We start from the raw sequence: 15474 nt of genomic DNA on the forward strand, positions 1-15474 counted from the left end.
CCACTTGTCAGTACATGGGGCAGGGGATGCTGGGAAGGGAGGTAGGCGTGATGACCCTGAATCACATGCGAGATGCAGCCTATCAGCATTCATTGACCCCTGTGATGTCACAGCCCTATATAATCGGCTGCCATTTCGCGACTGCTCATTTCATGCCATTCACTGCAAAGAGAAAGGCGGGACTGCGTGTCTCTGTGTGTTACACAGACACGCTGAATTGATCATGCCGCAGCGTTCCACTGCCAACTGCTAGTCACATCAGCATTTGAGACGGAGAGTTCAGTGCTTGCTCTCACTGAGAAGGATTATGTCAGCCATTAACCTCCCTGTCACTTTATTTAGCATGTTATCAGAGAGGGGCAGATGGCTTTTCGTTGCCTCATACATATCAACAAGCTGCCTTCATGAACCTTATCACAGGAGGCAGGAATGATTTTTCTGCTGTGCAAAAATACGTAAAAATACCTACATCAAAGCAGTCTACTATTTTGTACCTGTTAATCTGTCAAGGGCCTACATTCTGTGAAAGTCCAAGCAACAGTACTCACCGGCTGGTGTTTTACAAACATACAAACATCTAAGTAATGTACCATTTTGGATCTGTTTAATCTGTCAAGGGCCTACATACTGTGAAAGCCCAAGCAACAGTAATCACCTGCTGCTGTTCTAGACAAATACTGTTTGAAGAGTAGTGAAGTGTATTGTACTCCCCTCATATAAGCACTAAGTATGTTAGGCAGAGAAGTGCCAGGATGTGCACAGAGGAGTGGCAGAGGCCTAAATCCTTCAGGCAGAGGTTGCAGCAGGAGGCCTGAGCTCCCGTTATCAGCTAGCGGTCGTGTCTCGACCAGTAACCTATCTGCCATCGTCGATTGGTTTACACGGTCATCCACTTCATCACAAGTGACATCTGACACCACCAGTCAACAGTCGTTGGGTTCCTCAGACACAACCCTCAGTTGGCATGGCCCGGGAGCAGTCCCTGTTCTCCCATTGTCTCTGTCCTATGCTGTTCCCTCTCCTACAGAAGAATCTTATGCTGTGGGTGCAGCTCCACTATTCACTGAGGACGATCTAATAGAGGACAGTCAGCAGCTACTGCCCAGCCAAGAAGGGGAGGAGACATGCGCCGCTTCCTCTGCTAGGCGGGCAAGTATTGATGAGGAGAGTGACATGGGAGGCGGTGTTGCCAGGGTTCAGGGTCCTGAAGCAGACACTGTTGAGGAACCTGAGGAGAACATCAGTGACGTGCAGACACAACTCGATGATGATGAAGCCGATCGCAATTGGGAGCCGGGTGCAGAAGGGGCTTCATCATCGTCAGGAGAAGTGAGTTGCAGGTTGCCCGTGAGGCAGCAGCTGAGCCAGCAAGCCGGTAGCATGGTTGGCAGTCAGCATGGTGGCAGAAGTGGAAATTCTGGAGCCAAACGTGTCCAGGGGAGACCACCTGCTTCCCGGCAGCATACCTTTCCGGGAGGTAGTGGAACAGGGGTTCCTGGAGACGGCGGCAGTAGCAGTCAATTAGTGCGGACTGTTGGTGGGAAAATCAGCTACTCGGCGGTGTGGCAGTTTTTCATCAAGCATCCGGAGGAGGTTCACATAGCCACATGCAAGATATGGCGGCAGAAGGTGAAGCGTGGCCAGGGTCCCAAAGTTGGCCCTGCGTCAACACATGCTTCGCCACCATAAAGTGGCTTGGGAGAACCGTGGCTCCAATGTAGTGGTCCAGCTTGCTGCATCACCCAGTGGCCAGCCGCTCCCTTCGGCACCCAGCCAAGGCTCCACCAGCTCAGCCGAAGGGAGATTGTGTCATACCCTCCTTCTGTCGCTCCAGATGCTCCTGCTTTTCCCACTTTTAGTCAGCCATTCCGCCGACAATCCATCCGCGAAGCCATGTTCAAGAGACAATAGTATGTTCCCACTCATCCAACGACACAGAAGTTGAATGTGCTCCTGTCTAAGTTCCTGGTGCAGCAGTCCCTCCCTTTTCAAGTGGTGGACTCTGCACCTTTCAGAGAACTGATGGATTGTGCCGAGCCGAGGTGGAGAGTATCAAGCCGTTATTTCTTTGCGAAGAAGGCAGTACCAGCCCTGCACAATTTTGTGGAAGAGAAGGTGGGCCAGTGCTTGAGCCTGTCATTGTGTACCAAAGTGCACGGCAGCGCCGACGTCTGGAGCTGTAACTACGGTCAGGGACAATACATGTCCTTTATGGCTCACTGGGTGAATGTGGTTCCTGCACAGCCACAACCCCAACTTGGACAGGTCACGCCGCTTCCTCCTCCACACTGTCAGCCCATTGGTCCTGTGACAGTGTGCGACTCCGCCTTCTCAACCTCCACCATGTCCTCAGCCTCCACTGCCTGGTTAAGTCTTAGTGGCCCTTCAGCACACCATGTGTGCAGGGCCTGGCGGTGTCAGGCTGTTCTTCACATGGTTTGCCTTGGTGAAAAGAGTCACACAGGAGATGAACTGTTAAAAGTAATTCGTTAAATCGGAGCATGGCTTACTCCACGAAAACTGGAAATGGGAACCATGGTGACAGACAACGGGAAGAACATCGTGGCCGCGCTGCGACAATGAAGGGTGATCCATGCGCCTTGCATGGCACACGTGTTTGACAATCACTGCTTGACAATCAGTTCCTGAAGTGTGTGTCCCCCCCCCCCCCCATTTGCAAGACATCCTAACAATGGGAAGGAAACTTTGCATGCACTTCAGCCACAAGTACACCGCAAAGCACACCCTCCTTGAGCTGCAACGTCAGAATGGTATCCTTCAACACAGTCTGATTTCTGACGTAGCTACACGTTGGAATTCCACCCTGCATATGTTGGACCTACTGTACGTACAGAGAGAAGCCATCACCGATTTCTTGATGATCCAAGCGGATAGGTGTAATCTCGTGTGTAACTTCAATGTGAACCAGTGGCAGCTCATACGTGACACCTGCCGTTTGCTCAGGCCCTTTGAGGAAGCCATATTATACGTAAATTGCCAGGATTACGACGTAATTCCACTGCTTCATTTCATACAAGTGTTGGAAACTATGGCAGGTCAGGGCAATGGAGACGTTGTGCCTACATCTCATGGCCACATGATCCCTGTGGGGGCTGAACTGGAGGAGGAGGATGATGAGGGGCACAGTGGAGCATAGTTTAAGTTTGATGAGAAGGGCGGTGTTTCTAGTCATCTCACAGGAGAGGAGGAGCATAATGAACTAGAAGAGCTAGCGGGTTATAAGGAAGGCGAGACAGAGGAGCCAGACACACTGTGGCAGTATACAGTGGAGATGGAGGCAGGGAGTCCCTTCGAGTCACTTGCACAAATGGCACGTTGCATGCTCACTTGCTTGCGTAGTGACAGCCAAATTGTCACCATTTGGCAGTGGGATGACTTCTGGGTCTCCACCTTATTGGACCCTCGCTACTGGCACAAAATGGGTGCCTTTTTTTTTTTTTACACCCACTGAGAGGGATGACAAACTGACCTACTACAGAGAGATCCTACGTAGTCAGTTGGCTGATGCCTATCAGCGCAATCGTCCATCCACTAGCAGGTCTTACTCGGGGGGGCCCTCTGCGCTGACCTTCCACTGCCATGGCTGCTGGGGAGGGGTAGAGTGGCAGGAGCAGTACCAGCTCCATCAGCAGCAGCCTGTGTCTACAGTCGCTGATGAGTAGCTTTCTTCACCCACATAGTGAAGCAACTCATCAGCAGTAGGTAGACATGGAGCGGGACCTGAACCAGCAGGTGGTGGCATACTTTGACATGCCCATGCCAACACACCTTGAAGATCCGCTGGACTTCTGGGCAGCCAAACTTGATTTGTGGCCGCAACTAGCAGAGTTTGCCCTGGAAAAGCTGTCCTGCCCGGCCAGTAGTGTGGTAGCAGAGCGGGTGTTTAATGCGACAGGGGCCATAGTCACCCCAAGGAGAACTCGTCTATCCACGAAAAATGTGGAGAGACTGACATTTTGTGAAGATGAAACAGGCATGGATCAGCCAGGATTTCCACCCACCAGTGCCAGATGCATCAGAGTAGATTGATCATGGTGCTACACCAACACTACACAAATATGGATAGTGCCAAACAGATTTAAGGCACTGCTACCCAGTTACAAACATTCCAGCAACCTTCATCACCGGGTACTGGTATTGCCACCCACAGCACCACTCTGTCACCGGGTCACTTTCAGGACTCCTGATGCTGCTGCTGCCACCTCCAGGCTGTTTCATTCAGCCACTATGTGGTCTCCTCATGCTTCAGCCAACTCCAGGCTGTACCATTTAGATACTACATGGGCTCCTTATGCTTTTCCCACCTCCAGGTTGTGTCATTCTGCCGATCTATTGTTTTCTGATGCTGCTGGGTCTGTGTTGGATATTACAATTTTTTTATGGTAGCACTAGCAAACGTACATGCTCAATCGATATTTCAACATTGATCTTTTAATGCTAGTGGTTGTGGAGCCCTCTTATGTAAGCATCCTGCTGCCTGCTCCAGGCTGTGTGTTTCAGCAACTATATGGTTTAGTGATGCTGCTGAGCCTGTGCCTAATATTTTGTGAGGTTAGCACTAGCTAACATACATCTTGTATACAAATTTCCACATTAACATAATGTTAGGGGTTGTGAAGCCCTCTTGTAAACTCATGCTGGTGCCTGTTCCAGGCTGTGTGTTTCAGGAACTACTTGGCTTAGTGATGCTGCTGGGCTTGGGCCTTATATTTTTGGATGTTAGCACTAGCTTACATACATGCTGAATTGAGATTTCAACATTGATCATTCAATCTTAGGGGTTATGAAACCCTATTGTGCACTCCTGCTGCGGACTGCTCCTTTCTGTGTCATTCAGCAACTACATTATTTAGTGATTCTGCTGGGCCTAGGACATTTCCTGTATATGTTTATGATAGCACTAGGTACCATACATCTTCAATGGAAATTTCAAAATTCATCTTTTATTCTGAGAGATTGTGTGGCCCTATTGTCTCCTTATCTGCTGCCAACTCCAGGCTGTGCCATTCAGACACTATATGGTCTCCATATATTGACTGTGTATTGTAGGAAACATGTGGCTATCCTTGAATTACTCTCCCAGCATTATTGCCATGTTGATACCAGGCCAGTAATAAAAGGAATATTTCCAAGGACTAGCAGAAACGGGGAACTGTGGATACTGACCACCGGCTGTTGGAATTGACTGACTATCCCAGGTGGTAGATTTACCATTTTGAAGTTCCTCAGTTCCAGTAGGCTTTAAGTTGTTCCTTACTTGGCTTATTGATGCCTCTGGGCTTGGGCCTTACATTTTTGGATGTTTAGCACTAGCTAAATACATGCCTAATAGAAATTTCAACATTGATCTTTCAATGTAAGGGGTTATGAAACCCTCTTGGTACTGCGGATGCCTGCTCCTGACTGTGTGTTTCAGGAACTACTTGGCTTATTGATGCTTCTGGGCTTGGGCCTTACATTTTTGGATGTTTAGCACAGGCTAAATACATACTTAAAGGGGTACTCAGGTGCTTAGACATCTTATCCCCTATCCAAAGGATAGGGGATAAGATGCCTGTTCGCGGGAGTCCCGCCGCTTGGGACCCTCGGGATCTTGCACGTGTCACCCCGTTTGTAATCAGTCCCCGGAGCGTGTTCGCAACCACACGGCCAGAGGCGTTTGACGTCACGCCTCCGCCCCAGTGTGACGTCGCGCTCCGCCCCTCAATGCAAGCCGACGGGAGGGGGCGTGACAGCTATCCCCTTACATTGCTCTTTCAATGTAAGGGGTTATGAAACCCTCTGGGGTACTGCTGATACCTGCTCCTGACTGCTCCTGTGTCTTTCAGAAACTACTTGGCTTACTGATGCTTCAGGGCTTGGGCCTTACATTTTTGGATGTTTAGTACTAGCTTACAAACATGCTTAGTTGAGATTTCAACATTGATCTTTCAATCTTATGGCTCATGAATTCCTCTTGTGTACTGCTGATGCCTTTTCCTGACTGTCTTTCAGGAACTACTTGGCTTACTGATGCTTCTGAGCTTGGGCCTCAAGTGGTGTTAGGTGTGTGCCCATAGAGGGATAAGAAAAGATGTTACAGATCAGTGCAACGCTTGCCCCTCCAAACCTGGCCTTTGCATGAAAGAATGCTTCCAAACTTAACATACATCCTTAGAATTTTAATTGTTCCCTTCTTTTTAGTCTTTTATATCCCATTGGCCATTTTAAATTCATTTTTTTTTTGTTTTAACTTGTACACCCCACTGAACATTTTATTAACCCCCCCCCCCCCAAACTAACTTTAAAAATTTCCCTATACCCCTAGATGAATACACATATGGATGTTTCCTTCCAAATGGTCACACTAAATTCATGTGTAAAACAATGTACACATTAAAAATTCTTACTAGATGAATACGTAGAGGGATATTCCTTTCCAATTGGTCACACTAAGTTGTGTTATGTGTAAAACATATATGTATATTTCCCCTACGATGCTCTCCTATGTGGCTTTAGGCAGTTTGTGGACATATATGTGTCACCGAAAGGCCTAGGTTCGGTGAAGAAAAACTGAACGTTTTGTGTGTCAATGTTACTGACACATCCTAGTTGTAGTATAAGCGGTTGCAACCCGCTTAGTCGGGGTCGGTTTTCCTGGAGAGGCCAAGAGATGGGTGGGAGGTCACTCCCACTTACCAGGTGAGGCTAGGTTCAGGCTCTATAAAGCCTGGGTCTGTAGGCCTGTGTGCGGCTGCTGGTGGAATGCTAAAAACCATGCTGTGAGTAACCCATGTTACTTCTGTTTGTTTCATGCACAGGGGCACTTAGTGTGTCTCTAGTATGGTGAGATCGTTCCTTGTTTAGGTAGAGCTCAGCCGTGCAGGTTTTTATTTTGTACATTTGTCCTGACATGAAGGCCGTTATTTTTCTGTTGACATTTTAAATAAACCAAAGCACAGTCAGGACTTGGACTTTACCTACAGTGTCCCTGTCTCTACATGTTTAAATGCAGGCCGTCTACCAGTGTTTGTTGCTATCCTTCTAACGCAACTTAGAAATTCTCGCTATACCCCTAGATTAATCCTTTAGAGGGATATTCCTTTACAATTGATCACACTAAATTGTAATATGTGTAAAAAAGCATATACAGAGATTCTCACTATACCCCTAGATGAATACTTTACGTGGTATAACTGTAGAAATGGGGCCAAACAAAAGCGCTAAACTGGCATTTTGCCAAATTTTACCTCAAAAAAATTTGATTCATAAATGTTTTTTGACCAGTTTTTATGACTGTGTCATGCCGTATAAAGCTGTTATCTTCATTGTTAGAATTGGTGATATGGGCATAGTTCTTTATGTTTGGAGGATACCTGAAACATGATCAATACAGTATGGGCTTGTTCATGGTTTTGTTCAGTTTTTAGGCATTTTTGCCATACTTGATAATACCTAATAGTATCCCTTTCTGTCCACGTGTGGTGTTTGACATTGCCATATCTGCAGGTGATTGGTTGTTTTGCGCACATTTTGGTTCCTACCATGCCGGGCAGGACTCTGTTATAGTGTGCCGATGTCAACTGGCACATTTGTCCCTTTTAAAATATGTAGCCCTGTTGCAGTTCTTTCATTAAGGAAACCAGTTCAAATTTTTTTCCTCAGTGTCCAAAATATATTGCCCTTCACTTCAGCACAGTTGGGTTTTTATATGGCTTGACACAGTTTTTGGTCAGCTGTGTAATTAGCATGACATTGTCGTATTTACACGAATACAAAGTTAGTGCCATTAATTTTAACTGACACTTTTGTTCCCCATTTTTTTAGTTTAAGACTAAAAGTATTTCACGGTATTTCTAAAATAAGATCAACAGCGCTATGAATACAGACGTGCTTCACAAAAGATTCTTGTTCTTTTTATGACAAATTCAACCAAAATTTGTTATGGTTGTATTACATCATTTGCAAGTTCAAATCCTTTGCTGGCATGCAGTGGGGCCTAAAAATAATTTAAGGTAAAATTACTATATGTCCTAAAATCCACAGGATCCTACTTCCCTTCTCAGTCCTACCATGTGGCCAAAAAGCTGCTTATGACCACATATGGGGTATTTCCTCACTTAGAAGAAATTGTGTTACAAAGTTTGGTAGTTCCCCCCCCCCCCCTCCTTTTTACCCCTTTGAAATTGCTAAATTTGGAGTTACAACAGCATTTTAGTGTAAAAATAAAATAAAATAAAAAAATAAGTAAATCAAATTTTCCATATTTACGAGCCCCTGTTCCAAACATCTGTGGGGTATAGAGACTCACTAAAGCTCTTGTTACGTTCCTTGAGGGGTTTAGTTTCCAAAATGGTGCCACATGTGTTTTTTTTTTTTTTTTTTTTTTTTTTTTTTTTTTTTTTTTATAGCTGTTCTGGTACTATGGGGACTTTTTAAAAACAACATGGCCCCCCTGCTTTCTGAGCCCTGTAGTGCACCCGCAGAGCACTTTCCATTCACATATGAGGTGTTTCCATGCTCGAGAGAAATTGGGTTACACATTTTGGGGGGCTTTTTCTTCTGTTAACACTTGTAAAAATTTTAAAAAATGGGGCTACAAGAACAGGTTAGTGAAAAGAAAAAAAAAAGCAGATTTTGATTTTTTTCCCCCTCCACTTTGCTGCTATTCCTGTGAAACACCCAAAGGGTTAACAAACTTTCTGAATGTCATTTTGAATACTTTGAGGAGTGCAGTTTCTATATTGGGGTCATTTATCGGCGAATTCTTACATAAAGACCCCTCAAATCCACTTCAAACTAAACTTGGCTCTGAAAAATTCAGATTTTGAAGTTTTCATGAAAATCTGAAAAATTGCTGCTATACTTTGAAGCCCTCTAATGTCTTTAAAAAAGGAAAAACATATCAACATTATGATGCAAACATAAAGTAGACATATTGGGAGATATTTATCAAAGGATTTAGATGTTTTTTTTCCCTGTAACTTTGGCGCAATACTTTGGCACAGTGTCTTTTTGCGCCAAAGTTTGGTGCATTTTCTCCACTGTCATTTTTACAACTTTCTCAAAATCACACGGTCCTGTGTGTGTGATTTAACTTTGGTCAGTAATTCATCACTTGCGGCAATTGATCTTTGGCGTAATTTAGCACCTTTTTTAGTTTTTTTTTTTTTTTTTTTTGGCGCAATTCACCGCCAAGAAATTTTGTACATGGAAAACACACATAGCAATGTCAGAAAATGTAAAGGTGTCAAAATACATTAAACATTTTTTTTATTTTTTTTTGTGAAAGCATCAACAACTCCAGGGCTGCGCACTACTATGCTGCGACATAGTTGTCTCTGAGGGACCTTCACCCTCCGTTGAGCCAGCATTGGACATGACCACACAGGTTCAGGAAAGGTAAGCACTAAAGTAACCAAAAAAAAACAAAACACAAGTTAAAAATAAAATCCATTTCACATGGTGGTTATAAACCCCACAAAAAAAATACCATATTTATCGGGGTATACCACGCACGGGCCTATAACACGCACCCTCATTTTACCAAGGATATTTTGGTAAAAAAAAGTTTTTTACCCAAATATCCATGGGAAAATGAGGGTGCGCGTGTGTGTATACCCCGATACACCCTCAGGAAAGGCAGCGGGAGAGAGGCCGTCGCTGCCCGCTTCTCTGCCCCTGCCTTTCCTGGGGTCTAGAGCCCTGCTGCCGCCGCTTCTCTCCTGCTGGCTATCGGCGCCGCTGCCCGTTCTCTCCCCCTGACTATCGGTGCCGGCGCCCCATTACCGGCGCCGATAGCCAGGGGGAGAGAAGCGGTGCCGGCAATGGGGCAGCGGCGCCGACAGCCAGGGGGAGAGAAGGGGCAGCGGCACCCATTGCCGGCGCCGCTGCCTCCCCCCATCCCCGGTCACTTGTCATTGCGCCGCGCCGTGCAGTGCATAGCAACGACGCATGGGACGCACACCGGAGGCCTGAAGCAGCGCGGACCCGACCCCGACAACAGGTAATTATGCAACCGGGGATGGGGGGAGGCAACAGGGCAGCGGCGCCGGCAATGGGTGCCGCTGCCCCTTCTCTCCCCCTGGCTGTCGGCGCCGATAGCCAGGGGGAGAGAAGGGCCGGCCAGGGCAGAGAAGCCGGCAGCGCTGGCGGTCTCTGCACCTGCAAAGCCGCTGCAGTTCATTGATTTAAAGCGCCCGCTTTAAATCATTGAACTGCAGCGGCTTATCGGCGTATAACACGCAGGTAGACTATTTTTTAAATTTTAGCCTAAAAAGTGCATGTTATATGCCGATAAATACGGTAACTCACGTTGCTTGCTGATATACTGCAGGAGGGACTCCGAAATGGCTGCTCTACAGGGTAAAATACACTGTCCTCTGTGGCGGTAAGTTCTGTGTAAAAGGCGCTGTGAACAGCTGATTTCAACATTTGCACCAAAATTACTAACAACTTGCACCAAATGATACATTTGATACAAATGATGCATGTCCACAAAAACCAAAGTGAAAAAAAGAAGGGTAAAAAGAAACAGGCAAAATTGATAAATACCCCCCATTGTGTATGCGAATCAATATAGAATTTATTTGGTTATGTCCATTTTCCTTTTCAAGCAGAGAGTTTGACTAGTTAGAAAAATGCAACATTTTTAAATTTTTTCATGACATTTTAGAATTTTTCACCAAGGAATGATGCCACTTACCACTGTTAAAGGGGTAATCCAGCATAAGGTGATTTTAGTACATACCTGGCAGACAGTTATGGACATGCTAAGGAAGGATCTGCACTTGTCTTGGGCTAAATGGCTATGCTGTGAGATTACCATAACACTGTGGCTAGCTTTTTGTGAACTTGTATTTCCTGTTTTCAGTTTTCTTGTTTGCCTACAAATCCCATGATTCCATCTTCCTCCTTCCCACACATCAGCCACCCCACCCATTGAAACATAAATGAGCTGCAGACCTGTGGTTTTCAATCAAGGTGCCTCCAGCTGTTGCAATACTTGCAGATTGCTCTCCCAACCCATTGAAGCAGACAGGCTCCTTGTCATCAGCTGACTAGTGAGTCAGGTCTCGACCGCATTGCAAGCTGGGAAAAATCCGAGACAGGAGTCATTTTGCATGCTGGTAAAAATAAATATTAGGGTGAAAATCCCAGAAGAATTGTGAGAAAACCGTCACACACAGGTAAAGACACTATATTATGAACTACACTAACTTTACAGCCCCCGTAGCATAGTCAAATAAAAAAAATTCCTGGAATACCCCTTTAAACCTTTAAAGTAGAATATGTTATGAAAAAACAATCTCTGAATCAAATTCATAAGCAAAAACATCCCAGAGTTATTAAAGGGGTTATCCAGGAAAAAACTTTATATATATATATATATATATATATATATATATTCAACTGGCTCCAGAAAGTTAAACAGATTTTTAAATTACTTCTATTACAAAATCTTAATCCTTTCAATAATTATCAGCTGTTGAAGTTGAGTTGTTGTTTTCTGTCTGGCAACAGTGCTCTCTGCTGACATCTCTGCTTGTCTCGGGAACTGCACAGAGCAGAATAGGTTTGCTATGGGAATTTGCTTCTACTCTGGACAGCTCCCGAGACACGTGTCATCAGAGAGCACTTAGACAGAAAAGAACAACTCAACTTCATCAGCTCATAAGTACAGTTATATATTAACTGGCTCCAGAAAGTTAAACATATTTGTAAATTACTTCTATTAAAAAATCTTAATCCTTTCAGTACTTATGAGCTGATGAAGTTGAGTTGTTCTTTTCTGTCTAAGTGCTCTCTGATGACACGTGTCTCGGGAGCTGTCCAGAGTAGAAGTAAATTCCCATAGCAAACCTATTCTGCTCTGTGCAGTTCCCGAGACAAGCAGAGATGTCAGCAGAGAGCACTGTTGCCAGACAGAAAACAACTCAACTTCAACAGCTGATAATTATTGAAAGGATTAAGATTTTTTAATAGAAGTAATTTACAAATCTGTTTAACTTTCTGGAGCCAGTTGATATATAAAACATTTATTTTTCCTGGAATACTCCTTTTAAGTCATAAAGTGACAGTGGTAAGATTTGCAAAAAATGCTCTGGTCATGAAGGTCAAAATGGGCTGTGTCCTTAAGGGGTTAAATCATGATTCAAATATATAGAAGTGTGTGCTTTCTCCCTTTCAATTTAATCAAACAAATGTCTATTTTGTAGTTTACACTTGAAGCTTAAAGGGGTGTGAGTCTTGGTGTCAGAATTAACACCTTCTCTGGCTACAAAAATGCTGCTGTGGTGTGTAAGAAGGAAAGCTTATCTCCCTGCTAAATAAACCATGTAATCTGTAAGCGGTTTATTAAAGTTGTAAACCTGATATGTGGTTATTTCCTGCGTTTTTGAAGAGGGCTTGCCCCAGCAGAATTCATGGTAACAAATGCATTTTGGAGGTGCAGTAGGGTTTTGTAGAGTTTTCTGTACACAAAAAACATCATCACTCATCTGCTGCACATTCACAAAATGGGTCCGCAGCAAATTTTATGCTGCGGATCCGCCAATGACCCGACCCTATGGTGCGCGCCCTGCTGCTTCCCACCTTGAGTGCTGCTTGTAGCGGCAATTCGCCTCTACGAGCAGCCACACAGTGACTTGCGAGTCGCCTTGCGCATGTACTCACAGAGTGAGTGACTCGCACGTCCCTGCAAGCAGCATACAAGTTGGAAAACAGCTGGGGGACCACTTTAGGGCTGTGTCATCTGCAGATCCGCAGTGCAATTGCCCCCCCTCCCCCCCGAGATTGCAGTATGCAGCACCCGCCCCACCTTCTTGCATGGTGGAGCCGAAGCTGTAAGCTCCAGCTCCACCATTCACTAAACTTTCACACGCTGTGATTACAGTGTGTGAGCTGCGGGGACGCGATCCACTAGAGGCCGGCGCAATGACGTCACATCATCGCGCCGGCGCCCGGAGATCCTGTCCCCGCAGCCCGCATACTGTAAGTAGTGAAGAGTATGCTCAGGGCCCAGGGGATTTGGGGAACTATATTGTACAAGAGGAGGGGAGGGGGATTTAAAAACTTGGAAAAAGGGAATATTTAATGTGAGGGGCTACAGGGCAAAGCACAGGGGGCATTATATGGGAAGAGCACATGGCACGGGGCCCCCCTGTGCTGTGCCCCTCACATATAATGCCCCCTGTGCTGTGTCCCACACATATAAATTATATGTGTGGGGCACAGCACAGGGGGCATTATATGTGAGGGGCATAGCACAGGGGGCATTATATGTGTGGAGCACAGCACAGGGGGCATTATATGAAATAATGCCTCCTGTGCTGTGCCCCTCACATATAATGCCCCCTGTTCTGTGCCCCTCACATATAATGCCCCCTGTGCTGTGCCCCACACATAATGCCCCCTGTGCCGTTCCCTCACATATAATGCCCCCTGTGCTGTGTCCCACACATATAAATTATATGTGTGGGGCACAGGGGGCATTATATGTGAGGGGCGCAGCACAGGAGGCATTATTTCATATAATGCCCCCTGTGCTGTGCTCCACACATATAATGCCCCGTGCTTTGCCCCACACATATAATGCCCCCTGTGCTGTGCCCCTCACATATAATGCCCCCTGTGCTGTGCCCCACACATATAAATTATATGTGTGGGGCACAGGGGGCATTATATGTGAGGGGCACAGCACAGGGGGCATTATATGTGAGGGGCACAGGAGGCATTATTTCATATAATGCCCCCTGTGCTGTGCTCCACACATATAATGCCCCCTGTGCTGTGCCCATCACATATAATGCCACCTGTGCTGTGCCCCACACATATAATGCCCCTTGCTTTGCCCCACACATATAATGCCCCCTGTGCTGTGCCCATCACATATAATGCCCCATCATGCACCCCTCATATATAATGCCCCCATCATGCGCCCTTCACATATAATGCCCCCGTCATGCGCCCCTCACATATAATGCCCCCTGTGCTGTGCCCCTCACAAATAATGCTCCTGTCATGTGCCCCAAACATAAAATGCCCCCTGTGCTGTCCCCCTCACATATAATCCCCCCTGAGGGGACAGGATGGGGGCATTATATGTGAGGGGCACAACACAGGGGGCATTATATGTGAGGGGCGCATGATGGGGGCATTATATGTGAGGGGCAAAAAACGGGGGCATTATATGTGAATGGCACAGCACAGGGGGCAATATATGTTAGGGGCACAGGACAGAGGGCATTATTATGTGGGGGGAACAGGACGGGTCATAATTATATGTAGGGGCACAAGATGGGGCATTATTACTATATGTGAAGGCACAGAGTGTTCTGCATTTCAGAAGTATAGTGTATATGATGAGGAATTTCTGGGGTGGTACGTTTTTTAATGGGCCACAAAACATTTGGGTATTTTATTCAGAGGGTGCACTGCACAGCAATTTATATTCTAAGTGTAGTGTGTGGTAGTATTAAATTTAGAGAACACAGTGTGTGGTAGTATTATATTCAGAGGGTGCAGTGTGTGATAGTATTATATTCAGAGGGTATGGTGTGTGGCGGTATTATATTCAGAGGGTACAGTGTGTTGTATATTCAGGGGGTACAGTGTGTCAGAATTATATTCAGAGGGTGTGTGGCGGTACTGTATTAGAAGAATACAGTGTTTGGCAGTATTATAATAATTATTGTTTTCATATAGAGGATCAGAATCCGCTGACATAGAAACCATCTGGGCATCAAGTTCTGCTGAGAGAAAATATAGCTGGAACAATTCCTGGTGGTATGTACATCTGAATTAGATAAAGAAAGACTATAGAGAAGACATCACCTGTAGTCACTGATATCATTCTTTATTCTCCTTACTGTGTCCTATCAGAGCTGGAGTCACTTGTAAGTTCTGCAGTAATGATGGGTGAAACAACTCCCAGCATCCCCTTACCACTGCTTAGGTCATACTGGGAGCTGTCGTTTTAAATGGTAAAAACCTCTTTAGCACTTTCCCATTCTGCAGCAATTGGTATATTTGATAATTATTCTGACATGTGAACATGGCCTAAGAGTCTTAAACTAGGTTAGGACTGTATAATACATTTAATAATATTGTAAGTTCCGTGAGCAACATCTTGTTTTCTGTCCGCCAACACAAAATACTCTAATAGTGCCCCTCCCGAGACTCTACTCTGGATCCGCCCCTGACGGATCCGTCCATGACCGACCCCTATTATGTGCCTCCTGCTGGTAGCAGCAATCGACCGCTGCTACAAGCTGACAGGGGCCTGCGAGTCGCCTTGCACAGTGTACTCATGTATCGGGCTGCTCTCTGCCTAGCTCAGGGAGCAGGAGGAGCGACCACGATGTCTGTGAGTGCACTGTGCAAGTATACGGGACTCACAGGTCCACCACTTCTACCAGCAGGCACAGCAGAAGGCACACAATGGAGTTGGTCATTGGCGGATTGGCTGCATAT

The 15474-nt window shown here is 45.7% G+C and overlaps 1 protein-coding gene across 8 annotated transcripts in view; it reads left to right on the top strand.

Moving 5' to 3' along the window:
- NALCN (sodium leak channel, non-selective) overlaps window positions 1–15474 on the top strand; it is a 657013-nt gene that overhangs the window by 25262 nt on the left and 616277 nt on the right. For 2 of the 8 annotated variants that reach the window (XM_056555668.1, XM_056555673.1), the window contains exon 2: window positions 14707–14787. The exons of 4 other annotated variants lie outside the window; for them this stretch is intronic. The gene's annotated coding sequence lies outside the window, so the exon portion shown is untranslated. Of the gene's footprint in view, window positions 1–9292; window positions 9403–14706; window positions 14788–15474 lie in introns of those variants that run through there. 2 more of the 8 variants (XM_056555669.1, XM_056555674.1) reach the window with 2 other exon arrangements.

Source organism: Hyla sarda, chromosome 2, assembly GCF_029499605.1.
Source record: "Hyla sarda isolate aHylSar1 chromosome 2, aHylSar1.hap1, whole genome shotgun sequence".
Classification (NCBI taxonomy): Eukaryota; Metazoa; Chordata; class Amphibia; order Anura; family Hylidae; genus Hyla; species Hyla sarda.